Source organism: Hippopotamus amphibius, chromosome 14, assembly GCF_030028045.1.
Source record: "Hippopotamus amphibius kiboko isolate mHipAmp2 chromosome 14, mHipAmp2.hap2, whole genome shotgun sequence".
Taxonomy (NCBI): Eukaryota; Metazoa; Chordata; class Mammalia; order Artiodactyla; family Hippopotamidae; genus Hippopotamus; species Hippopotamus amphibius.
Genome location: NC_080199.1, coordinates 46,905,905 through 46,929,114, shown reverse-complemented (window position 1 = coordinate 46,929,114; position 23,210 = coordinate 46,905,905).

The following is a 23,210-nucleotide window of genomic DNA, read 5'->3' as shown; positions in this document are numbered from 1 at the left end:
TTTGATTTGCATTTCTCTAATAATTAGTGATGCTGTGCAGCTTTTCATGTGCCTCTTGGCCATGTGTATGTCTTCTTTTGGAGAAATGTCTATTTAGGTCTTCTGCCCATTTTTTGATTGGGTTGTTTGTTTTTTTGATATTGAGTTGCACCAACCGTTTGTATATTTTGGAGATTAATCCTTTGTTTATTTGTTTACAAATATTTTCTCCCATTCTGAGTGTTGTCTTTTTGTCTTATTTATAGTTTCCTTTGCTGTGTAAAAGCTTTTAAGTTTCATTAGGTCCCACTTTATTTTTGTTTTCATTGCCATTAATCTAGGAGATGGGTCAAAAAAGATCTTGCTGTGATTTATGTCAAAGACTGTTCTTCCTATGTTTTCCTCTAAGAGTTTTACAGTGTCCAGCCTTACATTTAGGTCTTCAATCCATTTTGAGTTTATTTTGTGTATGGTGTTAGGGAGTGTTCTAATTTCATTCTTTTACATGTAGCTGTCCAGTTTTCCCAGCACCACTTATTGAAGAGGCTATCTTTTCTCCATGTATATCCTTGGTGTCCTGTTGTATCTTAATCTGGGTTTTGGGTACACTGGTACATTACTTAGATTTGCTGCAATAATAAATGATCCCCCCCTTTTCTGTTTTCAAAACAAAGGATTTATTTGTCAATTTTGTTACATGTTGACTGCTTATCAGTTGATCCTCTGCTTCTGCCCCATATGTCTTTTTATTTCTGAATCCTGGCTAAAGCAATGGTTCTCAAAAGTCTCTGCTTGGATGTGGACTTCATCACATCCACACTTCCATTTGCCAAAAGAGGTCACATCGTTAAACCCTATGTTAATGGGGCAGGAAAGTATACATCTTCAATAGGAGACACTGTAAGTCACATCACAAACAGCAAAGGATGAAGGATTCTCTTTCAACCTGGGATAGTGAATTATTGGAAAAAAATTATCTACTTTCCAGAATCAATATGATTTATCACTTATATTTGTTAGTTTTACATGTTTTGAACACTTGCATATTTGATATATTTTACATTAAAAATAGTGAATTAATAATCTGTACATCCCAGGTGAAGGAATATGCTGAATGCACAACAAAGAGATAGAAGGTGTGAAACAAGAAAAAAGACATGCAGATTATATTCATAAGATCCAGCGGGGCTAATGATGACATGGTGAGAGAAAGTTTAAAGAAAAAAAATCAAGCATATTTTCTAGAAATAATGTTTAGTTGTACAGGTTCAGTTTGCTCACAGAGTGCCAACCAAGATGAATACATAACTAAGTAAATGCGGATTTTCATATAGAGGAGGAATTGGTTGACCCTGTTATTAATGTAGTATTAATAAAGCTTGGGGTTTAAAATTAAAGATGTAGCATGTTTTATGTAACCATTTATGATTCATTCTGAATTCATTTTTATGCATTGTATCAATTTCCTCTTTCTTTAGACCTTCACTTGTTGCTCCAGGCAAACTGAGCTTTTCATCATTTCCCTAAACAGCCATGCTCTTTCATTCTTGTCCATGTTCATCTCACTGCCTGGACTTTAGTTCATCTTTCACTGTGCAAACAGTTAACCGTGCCCTCCTCTGTGCTGTATTGACCTTTATACTACTTTTGTTATAGCACCTATCACTCAAGGTGTGCTGTGTTTCTGTATTTCCACTTACCCTCTAGTATCTGTAACAGTCTTGTGTACAGAAGCAACTTACAGAGTGTATGATTAGTGAATGGATTACATCCCTTACTTTTCTTAGTACTTTCTCCACTTATTCTGCTGAAATTTAACCCACCATTCAATGCAGCAGTTTTCAACAGTGGTATAATACCTTTCAGGTAGAGATAACAGAGAGCAATAGAAATCAATTGGGGAAAGTGGCACTTCAAAGGAAACTTTTAGCTTAAAGTCAGAAATTCTGTTTTAAATGGTGGTGATCTGAATGGCTATTACAGTCTACCTCTTCTTTATCAGTAAATCAATCAAAACCCTTAATTAACTTAAAGGAAAATTAACTAGAAGGAAAATTGAGATGTACATTCATTTTTATCATTGCTGTGAAAATAATTTACCATTGCAACTACTTTAAGCATAAGGAACACAAATTATCACTTGGCTAATGATAAAGACTTTACAGCAGCTACAAACTATTACATGTAGGATGGATAAACAAGGTCCTACTGTATAGTATAGGGAACTATATTCAATACCCTGTAATAAACTATAACAGAAAAGAATATGAAAACAACAAATATATGTATAACTGAGTCACTCTGCTGCACAGCAGAAATTAACACACGTAAATCAACTACACTTCCATAAAAATTTTAAAAAAGAATTTACATATTGTGGTAAAACCTATAATCTTTCATTATAAAATATAAATTTGAACAATATTCTCTATAGTGTTTCCCTAGGGTGTGAAATCAGACCCTACTTTTATGAGGATAAAAATAGAAGATGAGCTACAGAAGTGCTTTCAAGAGCTGCAAGTGAACAAAATATTGTGTTACAAACACTAGAGAGGTACACAATGATAATCATTGAAGGGATTTTTACAATTCCCAATGAAAAAGAGTGCTGTACAAAGAGGGTTTATTCAATGCACTTTAGTAGCATAAAATACCAAACAGGTTATAGAATAAAGCAAGGTAGAAGACAGCAGTGTTACAGATTTTTTCTAGCATACCTAATTATTTAGCTGATTTATTTTTGTCAGCATCGTTAGAGTATTCAATATGGTATGATTTGATTGAATTTGATATTTGATTTTGAAGGCTGCTTCTATAAATCAAGCAGTTGAATGAATATCTGATATTGAGTATCAATAACTTGTTACTATTTATGTGTTTATTTTTGAGGGACTTAGAAAAAAATTAAATATATTTATTTTTCTAATAGTGGGAATACTTGAAAATAAAGTATACATAATTAAGCCTAGGGAGGAAACGCATACCAGAGGTAGTAAAGAGAATGACAACATAAAGTAGCAAGACAATGTACAAATACATTGGATGTATTACACCAGGGGGCCCCAAGCCTTGGGCTGTGGACTGGTCCTGATCCAAGGTTTGTTAGGAACCTGGCTGCACAGCAGGAAGTGAGAGGTGCATGAGCAAGTGAAGCTTCATCTGCTGTTCCCCATTGTTCCCCATAGCTCCCATTACCTCCTAAACCATTGCTCACATTACCACAGGAATCATCCCCCCACCCTGTCCATGGAAAGACTGTCTTTCAGGAAACCGGCCCTTTGTGCCAAAAACACTGGGGACCACTGTATTACATTATGCAAGCTGACAAGAAGTGGTAAAACTCCTGTCTTACATAAATTGTTTATAAAGCACTAGAATTCATAGATATATTAGAGAAGAGTTTTTACATTAGTTTATTCTTTCTTTTTTCTCTTCTTGTATTAATATACTAACTATTCTTTACGGCTGCCCAATATTTAAACAAATTCCTATTCAGCAGAAATCTTACATGAATCTTTCTGGAAGGTAGAGTTCAGGAGTCTGTTTTCTGCAAGGTGGTAGAGTCAGACATTCTGTCTCTTCAAATGATCCATACCTTGATTATGCAAAGAATTGTGTTCTGGGGTCAACCCAAAGATTTGCAGCTACAAATTCCTATGACAAAAAATAAATAATAAAATTATTAAATGGATAGAGAATGTAGTTATATTTAAAAGAATCAATTAGCAGTCAATGTTTGGTTCCTCTCTAGAAACATCTATGAATGGTGTGAGATTTTTCCCTACTGGCAAGTTAACAAGTTAGCCTGTCATGGAAGATGGAAGAAGTGTTAGCGGAGGAGAGTCTGGAGACCCCCCCTCCCATGGGCCTCAGTTCTTCGTAAAGAAGCAAAGAAGAATCTGAGGTCTTACTGGTTGCAAGAGTTTATTGAAGATAAAGAGAAAACACAGAGAATACCTAAAAAGTGAAGTAGGCCAGGCCAAGGGAAGCAATGGCCCCAGAAGACCTGGGATGTAGAGTTTTTAAGGCAAGATTGTTGATTGACAGTCTTGATTGACAGCTGCAGGTTATATTACAAGAGACTCTACTGTGCATGTCCTTGCCATAATTCAGTCTGTTATAATCAGATGTATGTATTGGTAGAAAATTTATGAACATTTATTGAGCATACTGGCCACCAAAAGTTACCTTTGGACATGATCACCTGAGGTGTGTGCATGTGCCAGAGTGGGGAAAGTCCCTCCAGTCAGCCAGTGGGGGATTTTTCTGGTCCCCTGACTGTTTTGGAGCACTGATGGGGGCATGTTCAGAGCGGGGTTGGCAAAAATAACTTGGCGGAATTGGGCGGCTATTGGACGGTTCAGCCAGTGGGGCCGCCTCTCTTTGCTCATGGCTAACTTCCTGCCTAACAGAAGATATAAGACTTCTGCATCAGAGATAAAGGGCAGTTTGTTACCCACAGCAACAGGGCAGTTATTGCTCACAGCTTTAGCAGAAGTCAAGTATTAGCATTTTTGCACCAATTTCTTGAGTACCAGTTTCTACCAGGCTATATGAAGAGTGCCAGGTGATAGATACATGCACACTCAGTGAGATGCATGGCAGGATAAGGGCTTTGAGACTCTGAATCTTTTATGGGCACCAAACATATCTGCTCTTTGCTCCAGAAGGAGGCACTATCCAACTCTATCTACTAAGGTGGTTTACTATACAAGCATTCTTGAATAAATGGCAATCAATGCCCTGCTCATAGATCTACAGAAGTTCAATAGAAAATTCAATAGAAAGTTCAATAGAAAGTTTCTTGTCTCCTAGCATTCGTGGACCATGAGTCATTCCATGTTATAAGATCCACGCCTCAGAATTTTACAGTCTCAGGATATAACAGAAAAGAAAGATTTAATCTGGAATGTGTTTATGATTTTGTGTTAATGCTACTATTTTTAAGTAGAAATAATTGTTACATAAAGAATATAAAATTTAAATTCCATCTACAGAACTGTTATCGGAATGAAAAATTATTTGTGAAGTGCTTTGAGTATAAAGTTTTATATCTCTCAACAAAGACTATCACGTATAATTTACAGTCACGCTATAACTATTAAAGCTTAAAGACAGTGATAATTAAAGGGCAAATCTAACTTCAGTTTCAAAGACTGATCATTGGTTAACTTATGCCCTATGATTTAGTTAAATGTTTTTAATTTTTTCAGTATGAAAATGTTCACTGGTGTTTAATACTAAGCTTATAACAAGCAAATGTACTTTTTGAAAATCAATTTTTTTCCTCCATATTCATTGGACATCCTGTTTTACAATATGTTCATTTGTTTTAAAAGTATATACATAATTATTTCTAAAATTTCTTTTTTTCCCCTTCATGATGCCATTTCTAGGCTATTTTTTTTCCATTTTCATGAATGATAATGACAATGGCATCCGTATCAGATCACAAGTGAGTCTGAAAATACATAATCTGACCTTTCTCTAATATGATCAGCATGGGCTGCCAACCTTCATGGTGTAACGTAACAGCTCTTCTGATAGCTGACTGCAATCAATCATTTGCACTTTCCTGAGTCAGCAGGGCTGAATTTCTATAAGCCTTTCTCTCAAGGAGGACTAAATTGGTTGGTAATGTTTATCTTACTCTACAGGGCTTTTGAGGGAATGTCATGAAATTGTGAATAAAGCAGAATAACAATGCATATGCAAGTCTCAAATAAATGTATGTTTAAAACTATGTTGTTAAAATTAAATTTAGTGAGTTGGGTATTAGAAATTTAGAATGAATGCATAGGCATCAAAATTAAAAAAGAAAATCTAATGTCATTTTATATGCTGTTAGGTTCCAATGTAAGTCTTATTAAGCTCATAATAAAACTGAATAACAGTAGAAAATGATTTCTAAGACCCAAAATTAAAGCAAAGGTAGAAATATTGAATTAAAAATACCATTTTATTTATCTTTTACTACTTGGGGAAAAATGTTTTTAGAGAACTATGGATTTGAAAACTAAAGTGTAAAGGTTTACCTGACATTTCTAACATAAATGGTGATACCACCATATCAGAGTAGAATCTTGGGTCGGTTATGGGTCAGCAAAAAAATAAATATATATATATATATGGCAGAAGCCCACTCCTAGAGCTAGAAGAGGGTGAGAGCCCCTAAGAGCCAGCTCACCTTAAGGCAGAAGTATGTAAATATCAAACTCACCACTAGGTGGGGCTTTAAATGACCTATTTGTTTGAAAATGCAATATATTGGTTTATCTACGGCATATACTATCTCTATATCCACCATCTGATCAAAACCTAATGATGTCTTTGTGGTGCCAGTACAATTACAGATTCATAGTACTCCCATAGAAATTTATTTCACCTTGGTGATTTTTTGTTATAATATTTTAAACTCTTTGTCATCTTATAATGAAATCATTTATAATGATGTTTTAAAAAGCTGAATTGGGAAATTATTTTAAAATGTTGAATAGGGAGATTTTAGCTGTTTTTTTTTCTTCCCCTCAGTGATTTTCCTTGTAACAAGTAGATCATTCAAAATCATTTCTTTGACCTTAAGTCTACTCAAAGCATGGTGGCAACTGATCAATACTTTTGTTGTTGTTGATAAAATAATGTTAGTGTTTCTTCAGCTGAAAAGCCAATTGTTTAGCTACTCTCTTCTACACAAGGCAAGGCATCTCCTCCTAGCTCAGCTGGAATAGTTCATTAATTATTTCTTCATATGTCTAGACTCTTGACATCTTGTTTGACCTTACTCTCATCTGCAAAGCTTCATGCACATGCAAATGTTCATGGAAAATGTACAAATGGATTCACATACATATTCCATGTCATTGTTATGAACGGAGGCCATTACTCTGCTGCCTAGATTAATAAGTGAGGTAATAGGAGAAAGTTATAGTTTGCTATGATGTTACATATGTACATGTTACACACACATACACAATTATATTTGGTAATATGATACTTCATGTCCTTACATTTATATCTCTTATTTATTTTCTCCCTGCTTATGCTTTGAGATCATAGACCACATATTCTAATAATTTTCCCCCTTTTAAAATTCCTTCTCAACATTGTACCCCATATATTATGAACAATTTATAAATTATGTTAACTTTTACTACAAATATATGACTGCATCCATTTTTCTCAAAATATGCTTATTTATACTAAAAGTTTTACTTTGACAAGATATTAAGGAAAAAGTTTTCTTAAATTTTTTATTTGACTTTGATGGTTAATAAACACCTAGTTTAGAATACACTTAACATTATTAAATTTAAAGTCTGATATTATGAAGGAAACTTTTTAAAATTACTAAATTTGACATCTTATTTTATGAAGAAAAAAGTGCATTTAATTAAAATTATGCAGTTTTTCAAATTAGAAGGAATGCCACATCACCAACAAGGAACATGGGATTTCTGCTGGCTCTTGTGTTTTTTTTTTTTTTTTTTTTTTTTTGGTTTTAGTTTTAAGTATTTATTTCATTGCTTTTTAAATTTTTTCAGTTTGATTGAGATATAATTGACATATCACATGTTGTTTAAAGTTTACAACAGGATGGTTTAATATACACATATATTGAGAAGCAATTACCTCAATAACACATGCATCACCTCACATAGTTGTCATTTTGTATCTAGATGTGGTGATAACTTTTAAGATGTACATTCATCCCAGCTTTCTAGTATATAGTACAATGTTGTTAACTATAGTCACCATGCTGTACATTATATGTCAAGAACTTATTCATATTATAACTAGAATTTTGTAATCATGTGAATATTTCCCTCCATGCCCACTACCAATCACCAATATAATCCCTGTAGAATTCACCAATGAAACCATCTGGTCCTGAGATTTTTTGTTGGGAAGTTTTTTTTATTACTAATTTAATCTCTTTACACATTACTGGGCTGTTCAGGTTTCCTATTTTTTCATGATTCAGTCTTGATCTGTCTTGTGTTTCCAGGAATTTGTACAGTTTTTTCTAGGTTGCCAATTAGTTAGCATACAGTTGTTCACAGTAGTCTCTTTTGGTCCTTTATATTTCTGTTATATTTATTTTAAAGTCTCCTCTTTCATTTATAATTTTATTTGTCCTCTTTTTTTTTGATTAGTCTAGCTAAAGTTTTGTCAATTTTGTTTAAGTTTTGTCAATTTTGTTTACTTTTAAAGAACAGTTTTTTTAAATCTTTTCTATTGCTTTCCTATTCTCTATTTCATTAATTTCTTTTAATCTTTATTATTTCCTTCTTTCTGATAACTTTCAGCCTAGTTTCTTTTTCTTTTTATAGTCCCTTGAAGTGCGAAGCTAGGTTGTTTGAGATCTTTCTTCATTTTTGATGTATGCATTTACAGCTATAAAATTCCCTCTTAGAACTGCTTTTGCTGCATCTCGTAAGTTTTGGTATGTTGTGTTTATATTCTTATTTGTCTCAAGATAGTTTTGATTTTCCATATGACCCTCTTTGACCCCCTGGTTGTTCAGGCATGTGTGTTTAATTTCCATACATTTGTGAAATTTCCAGTTTTTGTGCTACTATTGATTTCCAGTTCATACCATTGTGTTTGAAAGAAATACTTGATATAGTTTCTATCTTTGTAAACTTGCTGAAACTTGTTTTGTGACCTAACATATGATCTATCCTAGAAAATGTTCTGTGTGTGCTTTGGAAGAATGTGTATTTGCTGTTGTTAGATGGCATGTTCTGTATATGTCTATTAGGTCAATTTTACATACATACACATATATAAATACTATTCCATACTGATTTCCTATCTAAATGAACTTCCCATTGTTGACAGTGGGATATTAAAGCCCCATCTATTATTGTATGGCCATTTATTTCTCCTTTTAGTTCTGTCAGTGTTTGCTTGATACATTTAGGTGCTTGGATGTTAGGTGCATAAACATTTACAATTATTTTAGCTTCTTGATGATCACATAATAATCTTTTTTGTCTCTGACCATTTTTATGTTAAAATCTCTTTTTCTGGTATCAACATAGATTTGCTTGTGATATCTTTCTCCCTCCATTTCCGCTCATCCTATGTGTGTTGGTAAAGCTAAAGAGTCTCTTGCAGGTACCAGATCATTGGATCTTGCTTTTTTTCATCCACTCAGCCATTCTATGTCTTTTGATTGGATAATTTAATCTACTTATATTTAAAGTAAATATTGATAGATAAAGACATTTGATTGCTATTTTGTTGATTATTTTCTCACTGTTTTATAGATATTTTGTTCCTTGCTTTCTCTCTTCCTTTGTGATTTGATGACTTTTTTGACTATACGCTTTGATTCCTTTATCATGGTCTTTTGTATATATACCACATGTTTTTCCTTTATGTTTACGATGAGACTTACATAAAATGTATTTCTAACATTCTTGTTTTAAGCTGATAACAGTTTAACTTGGATAGCATACAGAAACTTTATACTTTTATTTCTTCTGCCTCACAATATAGCTTATTGATGTTACAGTTTACATACATTTCATATTGTATTTCCAATAATAAATTATTGTAGTTATAGGTATTTTTAATACTTTAACTTTTAAACTAGTGTTTTGATTGGTACATTGCTATTATATAATAATATTTGAGAATCTTACTTTGATTCTTTGATAATTATCTTTACTAAGTTCTACACATTAGTATGTTCTTATGGTGTTTATTAGAATCCTTTCATTTCTGCTTGCATTTCAGTTAGCATTTTTGTAAGACACATCTAGTTGTGAAGTACATCCTCAATTTGTGTTTATCTGGGAAAGTTTTTATCTCTCCTTAATTTCTTAAAGATAACTTTAGTAGCATAGCATTCTTTGGCAACATTTTTTTTTTTTCTTTATTGTATTGAATGTATCATCCCACTCTCTCCTGGCCTGCAAAACTTCTGAGAAATTTGCTTAAAATCTTACAGGAACTCTCTTGTATTTGATGAGTTGCTTTTATCTTGCTACTTTCAAAACTCTCTCTTTGTCTTTAACTTTTGACAATTTAATTATAATGTACCTCATTGTAACTCTTTTTGGGTTTCAAACTATTTTTCTTTTGGGACTCATGAATGTGGATGTGCATTTTTCTCCACAACTTTTTGGAAGCTTTTGTCACTATTGCTTTAATAGACTTTCTGTATTTTTTTTAATTTTTCTCCTCTCCTTCTAGGAGTCTCATAATGCATGTATTGGTTCCTTCAGTCCAATTCTATACATCCTGTAGGCTTTCAGGTCTAGGATTTCTGTTTGTGGGGTTTTTGTTTTGTTTTGTTTTTGGTGGGTTCTATTTCTTTATTGAACTTCTCATTTTGTTCTTGCAATATTTTAATTTCATTTTATCTGTCTGTGTTCTTGTAGTTTGCTGAAATTGTTTAAGAGGATTATTCTGAATTATCTGTTAAACAGTTCATAGATCCCCATGTCTTAAGGGTCAGTTATTACAGGTTTATTAGTGTTCTTTGGTGGTGTAATTTTTACCTGATCCTTCATGATCTTTGTATCCTCATGTTGGTATCTGTGCATTTCAATAAGTCTTCTAGACTGCATAGGTTTTCTTCTTCAGGGAAAGATTTTCACCTGTCAGTTCAGCTTGGGATACTGGATGGGTTAGCTAGTAGTGTCCATTGGCAAGTGGAGCTTGCTTTTGGAGTCCTAGTTTGCTAAGACCACTGTCCATGCTCTGAGGTAAAGGAAAGTGCACTGGCTCTGTGGTTGGGTGAGCCTGCTGGCTATGTTTCACATTCTAGTGGGGCAACTCTGTGGTTTCACAGTCAGGTGGGGCCACAAGCTAGGCTCTCAGTTAGTTCTGGTTGGGTGGGGTCATAGGCTGTGTTCCCTGGAAGTGTGGTGCCACTGGTCTGCAATTGGGCAAGGCTGCAGATTACCCTCAGCAATTATTCCTGGTGGGGCCTCAGGCTGTGCTCATCAAATGGATGGTGCCACTCGCTGGACTCCATGTATAGACAGGGACATGGGCTCCACTTCATGGTCAGGCAGATCCTTAGGTTGTGCTCTGCCATCTGCCAGAGCATCAGGCTATGTTCTGAACTTGGGTGGGGCTGCAGGCTGGGTTTCCCAGTCAGGTAAGCCATTGTTATGTTCCAGTGTTGGTCATTGAAACTTGGTGCTCAAAGTCACAGGCCAGGCTGTCTTATTAGGTGGGACCTCTAGCTGTACCCCACAGTTGGATGAAGCTGGAGATCTGTGCTCTGCAGATTCACTGTGTCACTGGTTGGGTTTTCTTGTTGGGTGGAGCCTCAGGCTATGCTCCACAACTGGACAGTGTTGCAGCTGGGCTTCTTGCCTGGGCAACACTGCAAGCTGTGTTTAGCAATCAGTCAAGACCATAGGTGGGCTGTGCTGCTGGCTGAGGTTGTAGGCTGGGCTCTGTGGCTGTGTGTCATTGTGGGCTGGCTCCAAGTCTGCTTGGGGTCATTGTTCAGGCTCCCTGGTATAGTGTCCAGAAGCTATGTGCTCAACAGTTGGACAGAGCTACTGGCTTAGCTCTCTGCCTAGGCAGGCCATAGGATGTGCTCTGCAGTTGCTGGTAATCTATGGCCATGCTTCCTTATGGAGTGACACTGGAGGCTATGCTTAGCAGTTGGATGACACTGCTAATTTGCTACCCTGCTTGGGTAAGGTATAGTCTCCATGACCAGTATGGTCTGTTAGCTGGGAACCCAAATTGGGCAGAAATACCAACAATTCCTTCTGGCCTGATGGAGCCACTGGATCAACTCTGAAGATGAGCAGAGCTACTGGCTTGGATCTATGCTTGGGCGATGCTGCAAGTAGAAATGAGGTTTACTGGTTGCTGTAAACTCTTTCAATCTCCACTCTTTTGATCTGAGCTCCCAGTGTTTGAGATCCACAGTTTTTCCCAGTGATCCCTGTGAGGTAAGACCTATGTGTGACTCCTGGGAAATGTTCTGCTGTACTGGGAAAGTAGATATCCACTTTGAGTTCTCTTTTTCCCATTGCTGAAACTGTAGGCCAGGGGGCCTGCTTGATACAGCACCATGCCATCCTGGGTGAGATGTGATGAGATGAAAGCAAAGATATTCCTCTTACTCTTCTAATGAGATCATCCTCAGTCTTTGTGGTCTAGGGCATTGCTTCACCCTCATCCCCAGGTTCTGCAATTTTCACAATGGTGTCTTGTCTATGGATAGTTGCTAGTTGGTCTTATGGGTAGAACTGAAGTCAGAAATGACCTATGTAACCATCTTGATGATGTCACTCCTCCACTGATTCTTTTTTAAGCTTGAGGTCATGAAGCTATTTCATGAGCATAGCTAGAACTATGATTCATACATTTAGGCCAACAGAGTTTTTTTGTTTTGTTTTGTTTTTTAACAACTTTTATTGTGATACAGTTAACAGACAATAAACTGCATATATTTAGAGTGTGCAATTTGGTTTTTTTTTTCTTAGTAGTAATGTATATATGGTAATCCCAATCTCCCAGTTCATTCCCCCCCCAACCTTTCCTGCTTTCCCCACTTGGTGTCCATATATTTGTTTTCTACATCTGGGTCTATATTTCTGCCTTGAAAACAGGTTGAGTTGTACCATTTTTCTATATTCCACATATATGTGTTAATATACAGTATTTGTTTATCTCTTTCTGACTCACTTCACTCTGTATGACAGTCTCTAGGTCCACCCATGTCTCTACAAATGTCACAGTTTTGTTCCTTATTACAGCTGAGTAATATTCCATGGTATATATGTACCACATCTTCTCTATCCATTCATCCGTTGGTGGACATTTAGGTTGCTTCCATGTCCTGGTGATTGTAAAGAGTGCTGCAATGAACATTGGAGTGCATGTGTCTTTTTGAATTATGGCTTTTCTCTGGGTATGTGTCCAACAGTGGGATTGCTGGGTCATATGGTAACTCTATGTTTAGTTTTTCAAGGAACCTCCATACTGTTCTCCATAGTGGCTGTATCAATTTACATTGCACACCCTCTCCAGCATTTACTGTTTGTAGATTTTCTGATGATGCCCATTCTAACTGGTGTGAGGTGATACCTCATTGTAGTTTTGATTTGCATTTCTCTAATAATTAGCAATGTTGAGCAACTTTTCATGTGCCTCTTGGCCATGTGTGTGTCTTCTTTTGGAGAAATGCCTATTTAGGTCTTCTGCCCATTTTTTTGATTGGGTTGTTTGTTTTTTTTGATATTGAGCTAGATGAAATGTTTATGTATTTTGGAGATTAATCCTTTGTCTGTTGATTCATTTGCAAATATTTTCTTCCATTTTGAGGATTGTCTTTTCATCTTGCTTATAGTATCCTTTGCTGTGCAGAAGATTTTAAATTTCATTAGGTCCCACTTATTTACTTCTGTTTTTATTTCCATTACTCAAGGGGGTGGATCAAAAAAGATCTTGCTGTGATTTATGTCAAAGTGTTCTTGCTATGTTTTCCTCTAGGAGTTTTATAGTGTCTGGCCTTACATTTAGGTCTTTAATCCATTTTGAGTTTATTTTTGTGTATGGTGTTAGGGAGTGTTCTAATTTCATTCTTTTACATGTAGCTGTCCAGTTTTGCCAGCACCACTTATCGAAGAGGCTGCCTCTTCTCCATTATATATCCTTGCCTCCTTTGTCATAGATTAGTTGACCATAGTTTATCTCTGGGCTTTCTATCCTGTTCAATTAATCTATATTTCTGTTTTTGTGCCAGTACCGTACTGTCTTGATCACTGTAGCCTTGTAGTATAGTTTGAGGTCAGGAAGCCTGATTCCACCAACTCCATCCTTCCTTCTCAAGATTGCTTTGGCTATCCAGGGTCTTTTGCATTTTCAAACAAATCATAAAATTTCTTGTTCTAGTTCTGTGAAAAATGCCATTGGAAATTTGATCGGGATTGCACTGAATCTGTAAATTGTTTTGGGTAGTATAGTCACTTTCACAATGTTGATTCTTCCAATGCAAGAACATGGTATATTTCTCCATCTGTTTGTGTTGTCTTTGATTTCTTTCATGAGTATCTTATAGTTTTCTGAGTACAGGTCTTTTACCTCCTTAGTTAGTTTCATTCCTAGGTATTTTATTCCTTTTGTTGCAATGGTGAATGGGATTGTTTCCTTAATTTCTCTTTCTAATCTTTCATTGTTAGTGTATAAAAATGCAAGAGATTTCTGTGTGTTAATTTTGTATCCTGCAACTTTACCAAATTCAAGATTAGATCAATTCATTTTCTGGTGGCCTCTTTAGGATTTCCTATGTATAGTATCATGTCATCTGTAAACAGTGACAGTTTTACTTCTTCTTTTCCAATTTGGATTCCTTTTATTTCTGTTTCTTCTCTGATTGCTTTTGGCAAGGACTTCCAAAACTATGTTGCATAGCAGAGGTGAGAGTGGACATCCTTCTCTTGTTCCTGATCTTAGAGGGAATGCTTACAGTTTTTCACCATTGAGAATGATGTTTGCTGTGGGTTTGTCATATATGGCCTTTATTATGTTGAGGTAGTTTCCCTCTATGCCCACCTTCTGGAGAGTTTTTATAGCAGAACTTTTTTAAGATTCTATACTGATTTTCAAAGATTATTAGATTTCATTGGCCAGGAATTATATCGTTTTCCCCTGCTTACCACAACATCTCTATACCAAATTTTCTTCTAAGGTCAGTTTTAGTTATTTCTCCTTTGAACCTCAAGTTTTGGCTAATATCTGTTATTTGTCAAGATCAAAATTATCCTGTGCATTTCACAGCTTTTGCTGTAATGTAACTTTAAGGGATGTCTGTGAAGAAACAAATTAGAATTTTCTGCTCATCAAAGCCTCAGGGAAAAATGAATTGCTCCAGTGAATTCTCTGGAAAGGGAAGGCAAAGGAGACAATTTATTTGTATTCAGTTTAACCTCTTCAGGCTGTTGACATTGGAACTGGCTAGTGGCAAACTATTAAGAACTATAAAATTCTTGTAAGTGATGCCCCTGGGTTAGAGCCATATGGTACAGGATATCATTTAATAGTAAATATTAAAGCATATTTATGAAAAGAAGAGAAAGTCACATCTGCATTATTCAGAACAAAAAACGGAAGAGTAGAACTTGGTATCAAAATCGGGTCAGAGGCTAATTATGATTTTAGTTCCATGTAACTTTACCTTCTCATTTCTTGACTTAGCAATTGTTTCTGGCAATACCATGGCTAGAAGAATAAAGTGCTTTCAGAAATGTGAGCAGCTCAGAATCATTATTAACCTCATGCTGTCTACACAATTAATAATTCAATGTAATTTTATCGTACTAGTTTTCAGAATGCTTCATTATAAGGTAATATTAATCCATCTGCCAGGGAGCAATCTCTCAAAAAGAATACAACTCATATATCAATTAATTTATTCTTAGTTTGGAGGTCTCTATGTTTACTGCAATGTGGCATTAATTTTTAATGACCTATATTTTAATGAATTCTTATATATTATTGACATATAAGGTGCAGTAAAACAAGGACAGCAATGAAAATTGGCATGTGATGGCACTGAAAATATCTATAAAATATGTATACAAAAGCAGGTCTTGTAAATGTTATTAGCTCTCTTTTCTTAAGTACTCATCTAGAAGTCACTTTTTAGACTGCTTTAAAAAATTAGATTTATTATTTTTGAAAGTTGAGCATTTGTTTTCATGTTGGCTTTAGATTATTCATTATTTTCTCCATATCTAGAATATTTTGTCTATCTGATTTGTAAGGAAAAAAAAATAATTAACATATAACTTTGAAGAGGAAAAAAAAAAGCCAGAAAAGAAACAAAGTAACAAAACCTGATAATTAGAAAGACAGAAATTAAAACAAGGAACAAGGCAAACCCAGAATTCAAGTATATTAAAAACAGTATTTCAGTGAAAGACTGAAATTTAGGTAAGCTAATGTCTTATTTGGATTCTGCTTTTGTCTTACTGTGTGACCATATGAACATCAGTCTGTTTTAATTTCCTTGTATGCAATGTACAGCTAAAAAATTCTACTTACTTAGTTCATTGGATTATAGTGAAAGTGTAAAAGCAAGGTATAGTGTTATATTGCAAAGACCCCAGCTTTGGTGTTAATGGCAGATTAAAATCCCATTAACACTGTGATAGTGATTTCCTCTTTCAGATTCTCTCTTTCTTCATCTGCAAAATGTTGTGAGAGTTAAGTATGTAAAGCATCTGGCACACACTAGGTATTTAGCCACTGGATCTATTTTCTAATTTTACTTTACAAGACTTGGTAAGAAGATTGATAACCTATTATAAGTATCTCAAAATGCAGTTTCCCACTAAAATTGAGGCAAGGACAATTATTGTTTATGCAAATAACAATGATATATATGTTTGTATGAAACCGTAATTTTGATTTGTATGTTCACTCAGTTATGACAAATTAAAGTTAATGATGAAAGATGATATTTTGTCAAACATTTAGCTGTTTATCAGAGCCTCAATTTTTATTTATAAATTTTATACTATAGGTATATGTTAGATACTAGAAATTCATTATACTTTTTTTTTTTCACAGAAAGTTTTAGCATTCCCAAGTAAAAGCCTATATATAGCAGGTATATTAATAGCAGTATTGGATCTCTGCTACTTTTAAAAATTTGTTTGATAACAATAATTCCAAATAGATCCTTTGAATGTCTTTGAATCCTGAGTATCAAGCCCTCAAACCCAGCCTGGTCTTGGAGCTGAATCAAGAAGTGAATGGAGATTGAAGGGATTAAGATAGTGGTACTTTAGCAGCATGGAAATTAAAAGGGGAAGGAATATTTTCTTTAGAGATAAAAGAGTGAGTTGATGATGGGAAAGTTCTTTAGCAGCAGGGAGGCAGTGTAAAAAGTGAAAACACGCATGCAGCAATACTTCACTGAAGGTTGAAGGTTAATGGAGAATGTCTGCCCTTATGGTTTGCTACTGCATACACATCATGCTAGATGTGGTGGGGATAAAATGTATAACATTCTTCATATATTTATCTATGTTATAAGTCATAGAATCTCATATTTGGAGGAGACATTATTGGTTATTTACTTTAACCCATGTGCAATTTCTCATCTCATAGACACAATTTACAAAGTTTTCCTTGGATGAAATGAGGATTTCAGTATCCATATTTGTTTTTATTTGCCTGTTTTATATCATGTCTTTTTCACCTGAATAAGAATATATGTGACTTAGACTATACATCATTTAGTTCAATTTAAATTGGTGGCTTACAGGGGCAGAAGGTTTGTAGGCAGTTTGGTAGCTGACTGCTTGGCAACATCAAAATGAAAGACTGGCAACCTTGATTCTGCTCATAACTAAAAAATTTAATTAGAACAATAATAGTAAAAGTAAGATAGGTTCTGTAGCAACATATTTCTGGTTAGTTTATATTTACTTAACATTTAGCTGCTTTTGGGAAACAACAATAACAAACTACTAGAACACACAGGATATTTATGGTGACCAGATCTATAAAAACATATTTCTCTCAGAAGGTTATTGAGGATTTTTGTCCAAAACTGAAAGTGACAGCTGACAGATTGTATTCTATTATTTGCTACAGTGGAAAAGGATACCTTTTGTCTCTTGGTACATATTTTGCCAAGGGAACAATTGTACCTTCCTAATGGATTAATTGTTTTTAATTCCCATTATCTTAAAAGCTGATTTGTGTCTATTTAAGCATTATAAAAAGCATCACAATACATTTGAAATTATAAATTTCGTAGCTGTGATAGGATATGATGAAAGAAATTTTCACATATTGAGGTATGGGGATGTTATTCTGGCATATACAAGTTAATCTGTATTTTATGCTAACTAAAACAGCCTGTTTGTGGCCTATCAAAGATACATTGTAAATCTGCCTTAATCATTAAAGGAAAGGATGCATTAACCAGAAGTAAAGAATGTCCACTTTAAAAATAAAGATTAAAATCTCACTTCCTGGTAGGCCAATGCTGGTACTCCTTTGACAAGTCTCCTTTCCCAGGTGCCAAGGGTATACTGACTCAATGTGTACATGCTGTTCTGTTTTTTCTGAAACCTTGAATGAATCTTTCTCTGTCTTGTTTAATGCTCTTTGTTCTGACAAGATGTAAAGCTGTGCTGAAAGCCCTGCGTCTCTGGAGCAGTTCCTCAGAGTTATCTGAGAGGCTGTCTTCTGGGCTGCAGTCCTCAGTTTGGCTCAAATAAAACTCTTTTCTATTCCCAGTATAGATTGTTTATTGATTATTTTGTTGACAGATATATGGACAGGAAGGCAGTGGTCTCTCATTTTTCCTACGTTAAAAACAACAACAACAGCAACAATAACAATAATAAAGTTTGGGTTTGGGTTTGATTTCTTTATTTCCTCTTTTGGTTTTGACCTACAAATTTTAGGAATTTTCAAAGACTTGAGTTATCAGAGATGGAAAATTCTTAGCCACAAATACAGGAAAATAAAGCAAATTCCTTTAGATGAACTTAACTGCCATAAAAAGATAAAGCTGTGTTATGTCACTGAGGTACTATATCTAGAAATGTGAATATCCACATACATATCTTTGGAGATTACAAAATAAAAGCATCTAGTGGTGTAGACAGAGTCTGTATAAAGCATTAGTGCTAGAGAACTAGGAGAGAGAAAAAGAGGAAAATTTGGAGGCACCCAAATATTAATTTCTATTTGATGTAGTTTTAAACACTTTAAAGTTATGATATTGGAAACATAAAATCTTAACTTTATATGCATAAGCATGTCTTGATTTTCACTAAAACATTAGTCATACCCCAGAGAAGTCTGCCTTTTCCTTATTCTTCCATTTCTGAGCATCTCTCCGAACTCTAGACCTATGCCTGTGTTGGCTAATTACAAACCGAGTAGTACTCATTCTTCTGTGTTAGTTTTCACTCTACTAATGATATAAGGTTTTTCTATGCAACCATGACCTCTCTAGGTTTAGTTAAGGTCCTCTGAGCTCTCTAAAGATAAAGGAATAATAGGGCCTTTTTCATATTGATTATTCACCAGCCACCTTCAATGATATAAATATTGATATTACTTTGAGAAATTTTGCCAGGAGATTGTAGCACACAAGAAGCTCTTACTCCAGTTTGCAGAAGAGATTGTTATCATGTGAAGGCAAAGAAATTGTAATAAATTATCTGACAGTTAATACAGATTGTGTGCATTTAATACTTAAGAAATTAAAAAATAGATATTTCACAAATTGACATAAATTTTAAACAAGAGAAAATATATATTAAATGGGTTTCTAGGAGTTATAGATTACTACATCACTGTAATAAGGTCACAACTATGTTTAATTAATTTTATGTGGTTATGCTGTTTCTTTTAGTTCTGGATATTCCATAAAGTACAAAGAAAATTGATGGCTAATAAATTAAGACTTTTCAAATATTTCAGCCTGTAATGTTTATTGTAAATGAAAGAATTAACAAATAGATTCATTTGAAATTTTTAATTTGAATTCTATCATATATTTGTCAACAATGGGACAAATAACTCAAGGAAAAACTATAGCTGCTAATTATAGATGAATTCATAAACTCCTTGACAATTGCTAAAGTTGAAAATTTGATTCATGACCCAAGAGAGGTCTATTAAATATACCAGTAACATTTTGCTATTGTTTGATTGCTTTTCCTGTGACCAGTCATCTCCTGAAATGTTCTTTCAACAAGGTTCTATTCTGTATTTTCAACAGATTTTATATTTAATACATGCGTGTCTGTATGTGTGGATGTATGAATACATGAGGAGATATCCATATGTAAATGTCTATCTATGCATCTGTCTATCATCTATCTATATCATCTATCTATCTATCTATCTATCTATCTATCTATCTATCTATCTATTTATCTGTTTAATGTAACCACAAGAGAAATAACCTGATCATCTCTAGTAGTCTTGTACTGTTGATTTCTACAATAAAGAGCACAGGTGTTCTAGTTTGTCCTGTGTGATTCCTCATGAAATGAAGAGTCTGAATATGCAATCTCCTGTAGTTTAGCAAAAATTTTTAGTTTTATTCATAATAGCTACAATTCCTCTATCATATAATTATCAACTCCATAATTAGTAACTCTTTAGACTAGATTGGGACATTAGGATTTACTCTGAAATCTTTCCTTCTGGGATACCTTGACACTGAAGTACCTCTTCTGCCTAAAGTAGTAATACATTCTCAACCAAACCAAACTGCTAATTTTTCAAAGTAAAAAAAGTTTCATCGACAAATATTGTGAACAATATTTTTTCTTGTAAACCAGTTTAAAATACTTGAAACATAAAATATATATGTATAATTTTAAAATTGTGTTTTTGTTATCTATTTTTTCATTTATTTAGATAATTACCCAGGAGTGGAATTGCTGAATTTTTAATTTTTTGAGGAAACTCATACTGTTCTTTATAGTGCCTGCACCAGTTTACAATACCAACAATACTGCACAGGGCTCCCTTTCCTCCATATCCTCACCAACACTTGTTATTTTTTGTCTTTTTGGTAATAGCCATTCTGACCCGTGTGAGGGTGATACCTCATTGTGATTTTGATTTGCATTTTCCTAATGCTTAGTAATATTGGGTATCCTTTCAAGTGTCTGTGGGCTGTTTGTCTTCTTTAGAAAAATGTCTGTTTATGTCCTCTGCTCATTATTAATTTTTTTTGTCTTTTGATATTGAGTTTTTTATATGAGTTCACTGTATATTTTAGATATTAACCCTTTATCAGATATATCATTTGCAAATATCTTCTCCCTTTCAGTAGGTGGCCTTTTCATTTTGCTGACAGTTTCCGTCACTGTACAGAAGCTTTCTATTTTGATGTAGTGCTGTATGTTTACTTTTGCTTTTGTTTCTCTTGCCTGAAGGGACAGATCCAAAAAACACCAATGTAAAGGCATATACTACCTATTTTTTCTTCTAGGAGGTTTATGGTTTCAGATCTTACATTTAAGACTTTAATTCATTTTGAGTTTATTTTTTGTATATGGTGTGAGAGTGTAGTCCAGTTTCATTCTTTTGCATCTAGCTGTCCAGTTTTTCCAACACCATTTATTAGAGTAGTTGTCTTTTCCTCATTATATGGTCTTGCCTCCTTTGCTGCAGACTTATTGAGCAGGTAAGTGTGCATTTATTTCTGGGTTCCTTATTCTGTTCCATTGATCTATGTGTCTGTTTTTGTGCCAGTATCATGCTATTTTGATTACTGTAGCTTTGTAGCATAGTTTGAAAGCAGGGCTTGTGATATCTCTGCCTTTGTTCTTCTTTGCCAAGATGGTTTTGACTATTTTCAGGCTTGTTTTTCCATACAAATTTTAGAATTACTTCTTCTACTTTTATGAAAAACATCATCAGTATTTTGATAGGGATCACAGATTTGCCTATCTGTGATCTGTAGATTGCCTTGGGTTGTATAGACATTTTAACAATATTAATTATTTCAACCCAAAAACACAGTGTGTATTTCCATTTGTTTGTATCATCTCCAATTTTTTCACCAATGCCTCACAATTTTCACAATATGTGTCTTTCATTTCCTTAATTAGATTTATTCCTAGGTATTTTATTATTTTTGATGCAGAGATAAATGGGATTGCATTCTTAATTTCTTTCTTTTTTGATAATTTTTTATTAGTGTATAAAATGCAATAGATTTCTAAAGTTATTTTGTATCCTTCAACTTTACTGAAGTCATCAATGGATGTTAATAGTTCTTTGTGATGTCTTTAGGATTTTCTATATATAGTACCGTGCCATCTGCAAACAGTGATAATTTTACTTCTTTCCAGTTTATATCACTTTTATTTATTTTTCTTATCTGATTGCTATGTCTAGAACTTCTACTCCTATGTTGAATAAAAGTGGTGAGAGTGGACATTTTTATCTTGTTTCTGATCTTAGAGAAAACAATTTCTGCTTTTCACCATTGAGTAAGATGTTTTACATATATGGCCTTCATTATGTTGAGATATGTTCCTTCCATACCCACTTGGTTGAGAGCTTTTATCATAACTTGATGTTGAATTTTTCAATAGCTTTTTCTGCATCTGTTGAGATGATTAGATGATTTTTATTATTCAATTTCTTAATGTGGTATGCCACATTAATTGATTTGCCAATGTTGAATCATCCTTGCATCCCTGGGATAAGTCACAAATGATCATGTTATATGATCCTTTTAATGTATTGTTAAATTTGGTTTGCTAATATTTTATTAAAAACTTTTGTATCTATGCTCATTAATAATATTGGCTTGTAATTTTCTTTATTCATGGTTTCTTTGTCTGGTTTGGTATCAGGGTGGTGCTGGCTTCATAGAATGAGTTCAGAAGTATTTCTTCCTCTTAATCTTTTGGAGTAGTTTGAGAAGGATGGGTGTTAACTCCTTTGTAATGTTTGATAGAGTTCACTTGTGAACACATCTTCTCCTGAACTTTTGTTTCCTGAGAGTTTTTTGTTTACTGGTTTACTTTCGTTACTGGTTATTTGTCATATTTTCTAATTCTGCCTGATGCAGTATTGGGAGATTGTACATTTCTAGGAGTTTATCCATGTCTTCTAGATTTTCCATTTTATTGGCATATAATTATTCCTGGTAATCTTGTATGATCTTTTATATTTCTGTGGTGTCATTTGTAACTTCTCTTTATTTCGTATTTTATTTTTAAGGGCCTTCTCTTGTTTTCTTGATAAGTCTGACTAAAGCTTTGTAAATTTTGTTTATCCTTTCTAAGTCTTGCTTTCAGTTTCATTGATCTTTTCTATTTTTTTAGTTCTTATTTCATTTATTTATGTTCTTATCTTTATTATGTTTTTCTTTCTCCTAACTTTGGGTTTTGTTTATTGTTTTTTTTCTAGTTCCTTTAGGTGTAAAGTTAGGTTGTTTATTTGCAATTGTTCTTGTTTCCTGAGGTATGCTCTTATCACTATAAACTTCCCTTTCAGAATTCTTTCTGCTGTAATCCATAGATTTTGAAATGTTTTTTCCATTTTTATTTATCTCCAACCATTTTTTTTTAATTTCCTCTTTAATTTCTTCAGTGACCTATTGGTGGTTTAGAAGTATATTTTTTAGCTTCCGTGTGTGTGTGTGTGTGTTTGTGTATTTATTCTTTCTTTCTTTCTTTCTTTCTTTCTTTCTTTCTTTCTTTCTTTCTTTCTTTCTGTAGTTGATTTCTAGTCTTATAGCA